Raw genomic sequence first — 4,293 nt, 5'->3', positions numbered from 1 at the left:
GCTCTCGTGCGCCACCTCTTATATTGCGCCCCCTTAAAGGCAGGCGGCTTCAGATGCGCAGCAAAACCACTCGGAGTAAATTGCCTATAGTCAGGTTTTTGGATTGTCGAAAATATGAGCAAATTACTACGAGATTTAATCCGAATAAACAAAAGATAAACCATGACTACAGTAGCAGAGATTGAACTAATCATGCGAACTAGCATAGCAGATGAACAGATCACATCTAGGGCACATACTAGAAACATGAATTCTATCACGATCTCGAACAGGAAAGATAGAATCACGTACGGTGCAGCGGGAGCAGCACCGCCGGTGTTGACGTTGTCGCCCATGTCGTCGAGGATGAGGTTGGCGAGGTCGGGGAAGAAGTCGCCGTTCGCGAAGTCGTCGCTGCCAGCAGTCACGCGAGTGCGCTCCCCAAAAACCTGATCGCCCCTCTCCCGTACAGGATCACGAGTGGCGGGGTTCCGGAGGCCTGCTGTCCCTTCTCCCAGTGCACGCCGAAAGGAGGGATGGAGAAGACTTGCTTGGCGGCGCAATGATCTGGAGCGGTGGTGAGAAACCATACGAAGCGGCAGCGGCTAGGGTAGACGTCTGCCCGACTATATAGTGTGGGCCGGGTAGGTCATGGGAGTAAACCCCACGTTCGAGTCGTCACGATTCAAAAGAATCGGAAACTGTTCAGTAATTAACGCGTCCGTTAATTATTAATTAATGACTCATTAATTTTTTTCGAGCAGCAAAAATATAGACAACGTGCATAGCTCTGTCCTCGGCTCGGCTCAATCCCGCAACCCGCGGCGCGTCGTGACTAGACGTGACGAGGCGAGGCGTGGCGTGGCGAGGCAAGCGAGGAGGAGGAGCGCGCGTGTAGGTCTCCTCTTCTCATGCTCATACAAGTGGTAGGAGAGCTCATCTTATAAAAAGGTGCAACTCTCTCTCAACTTATGAGGTGGGACTAAACTTTAGCCTCACTCACTTCACTCACATGTGTGCATGAATGGGCCAAGAGAATTTCAGAATTTTAATTAGGCTTTGGGCCAAAAGCCCACTAGTAAATTTCAACATTTTCTTCCCCTGGAGAAGCTTGATGCGATTGTGCATGACCGGCTTGCGAATTGCGTTTCGTTTTGCCAGTCGTATTTTTCTGGTTTCTCAAGAGATGGAGATATTTTGTTGCATGTGCTGCAGACGCTGTTCAAGACGCTGGCCATTACTTTCTCCAGGATGATGATCTTCAATGGGATCACGTCTTTGTACGGTAGCATCCTCCAGTACGCGAGGCCGTCTAGCCTCGTGCGTGTCTGGGTCATCGTCTCCTTCTTCACCTGGTTCATCGGTGTCGTCATGTTGGGGGCTTCTCCTTCCCTGTAAGCACACACCTTCCCATAACTTGCCAGATTCAAGAATCAACCCTATCTGTGATTGAAATTTTGGTGCTCTGTTTATCCGTTGCTTATAACATTCAGTTTGGTTTGGTCCGTCTCAGTCAAAATGAAGCCATTGATATACATAATTCTTGCAATTTAGTTCTGACTCTCGAGTGGCAATATATGTGCGACAATTACTGAATCTTGAATGTACTGTTTTCCTGTATTTGTGCTGCATGAATGTGTCATATTAAGTTGGAAAGACTCATGGTTTCTGATCACGGCTGGTGTGCTCTGTTTTAAACTTTTTTTATTTTTTGTTTGACAACAGACAACTGGTTCCCTCTATTTCTGGGCAACTCATCTTGCTGCCCGATCTGGGGTCAGCGTTGCTTTTCTCCCATAGTCCCATAGATGAGTGTCGCCGCCGTCTCCGCCTTGGCTATCAGATGCGTCGATGTTATCATCGCGTGTGCCGCCGCGGACCAGTCAGTGGACGCTGGTTTTTTTTATTTAATATGTGTCTGATTGACCTGCTTGGTTGTGGCTTGTACAACCTTCTATTCTCCATTAACCCTTTGATTTATGTATGTCGATCTTTCTCAATTCTTTGAACCTCTAACTACTGAAGCTGGAAATGAAGTTCACGATTGTTTGTATGGCAACGGTTCAGGGTACGTTTCATGACATGCTTGCATCTTCTTTGAAGCTTCCTATGTGCCTTGCTAACACAACTCAACATTGCTCTTTTTCACTTACAGTAGCAAAGTCCTGGTGCTGCATGAACCGTCTAACATTCAGGTTAGCAGGAAAAAAAATCAGTGTTTGAGACCACGTGGCAGGTTAAATGACAAGCTAAATATTCATCTGACATGTACTAAACCATCCTTATTGATTGCAAACATGTAAACTTTGCACTGGTGTTTTTATACGTAATGGGGAAAGTGGGATCCCTTGTCTTCAGGTCATTAATTTGTACCTTGAATTGTTAAAGGAGAGGGGAATAAAAAAACCCAAAAGGTTCTCTAAATGCAGCTTTTTCAATACATTTTATTGATAGTTGATGGATGGATCCAGTAGGCCTTGGTAGTGCTCAGCGTGTTTGAATCCACTATTGCTAAGCGTGCTTGAGTCGTTCTTCCGGTCTCCCATTGGTACGTGGGGTGTACCCCACGTGACATTATGTTTCTCTGATAAATTTACTGATGTGCAGGTCGGACCATTCCGAGAATCAGACTTGCCAATATGAGAGGTTAAATGCAAGAAACGAGAATAAGGTGGGAGGATTGTACCAAACCCCTTCTTTTCAATGCAATGAAACGCAGAAGTCTTTTGCGTTTTCTCAAAAAATACGCTGACAGCTGTTTCACGCCTTTCTTTGATAGTTCTGTGGTATTTTTTCCCATTCACTCCTTGTGAAAATGAAATCTGTTATTTGAACTAAAATTCATATCCGCATCTACCATTATACTTATAATCGTGTAACATTATGGGGACAAATGCAAAAGTTGTTTCTGTTTTTCATCCATCTCTACGTTTTCTGAATAATATTTTTTCCTTAGCATAAACAACAGAGAAGCCCTCTGCCAAATACGAATAATTGTCATCAAATCATGTACAGTGCTTGGATTTTATTTACCGAGAAGATCATCATTGTTGTGTATATACACTTCATCATTTTTTTTCCAGTGATGTTTTTTTAACATTTTCTGGAAGTAGTTTTCTTCGATGACGAAGATACAGAACCCGTTGAATCCGTTCATGTCAAGGTGGCTAATAAATGGCAAATTGGTAACACGATAAGTGATAATAATTTTTCCTACTAACATTTACTAAATGTTGTAAAATAGTGACCAATCATAAAATGTAATACTAATTTGCATTGTTGGATAGATAGGTACTATGAGGGTCGGTTGGTATTACAGCCTTACAGGTGGTGGTGGATGAAGGGGAAAGTGTCTAAATTTGTTAAATTTGTTAAATTTGGATAGAAATGGAGGTGCACATGAGAACTATTTTCATAGATTTTGTTAAAGTTACTAAATTGTGTATGGTAAGGCAAGATGAGACTTTTGAACGACAATAGTGGTAGGGAATGGGCGGATCAAGAGAATGAAACTGGAGGAAAATTAGAGGTAGGGAGAAAGATGACGCTTTGTCTTTTTGTAGGAGGAGGATGGTTACCGATGCTGGACGACTACCGGGGAAGAAAGAAGCAGAATAGAGAGTTGTTATTGCTCATTATATTGACGACCTGTTGTTAGATCCTGCGTAGCTGCTTCCGCCAAAGCGTGCTTCTCTTTTGACAGCAGAGAAGTCTCAAGGTGGAAGGTTGGGGCCGAGAAGCACTAAGTTCTTTGTTGGCTTATATACTGCTAGCTATCAAAGGTATTTTCATATTGGCTGCATTTTGGGAGCCCGGACTGTCTAAACGGTTGAGGGAACTCATTGGGCGCCCTTTTGAGGTCTGAAAATGTCCATATGTGAGGGAGAAATGATCTTTGACCTTGGAGACAACCTTAATCATTTGTTTGTTTCATTTATATGCATTGTAGCCCGACCTCTTGTCGTCTTTCTCCTCCGCTGCCACCCCTCCGCACCGCTGCCGCCTCTGTCAGACTAATCGAGCGTGCCCTGGTCGAGGGCCCCGAATCGTGGGACGATGGCGCAGACCGCCGCAAGGGCATGGCGGTGTAACCCCAGCGCCGGGCGTGGCGCCGTTGCGGCCAGTGAGTAGCGTCGCACGGGCGTGGAGGCAATCGCGTAACCCAAGGGCAGGGCATGGCGGCGTTGCAGCGAAGATTCGTTCTTGATTTGATTTGGCGGTGTTGTCTTGGAGTGGCAACGGGGGCTTTCGATTGGGGAGATGGGTCGAACTCCAATCTGATGCGGCCGCATATGGCTGCGTCCAAGTTTTCTC

Source organism: Triticum dicoccoides, chromosome 5B, assembly GCF_002162155.2.
Source record: "Triticum dicoccoides isolate Atlit2015 ecotype Zavitan chromosome 5B, WEW_v2.0, whole genome shotgun sequence".
Classification (NCBI taxonomy): Eukaryota; Viridiplantae; Streptophyta; class Magnoliopsida; order Poales; family Poaceae; genus Triticum; species Triticum dicoccoides.
The sequence above is the reverse complement of the archived record's forward strand: the minus strand, read 5'-3'. Positions refer to the sequence as shown.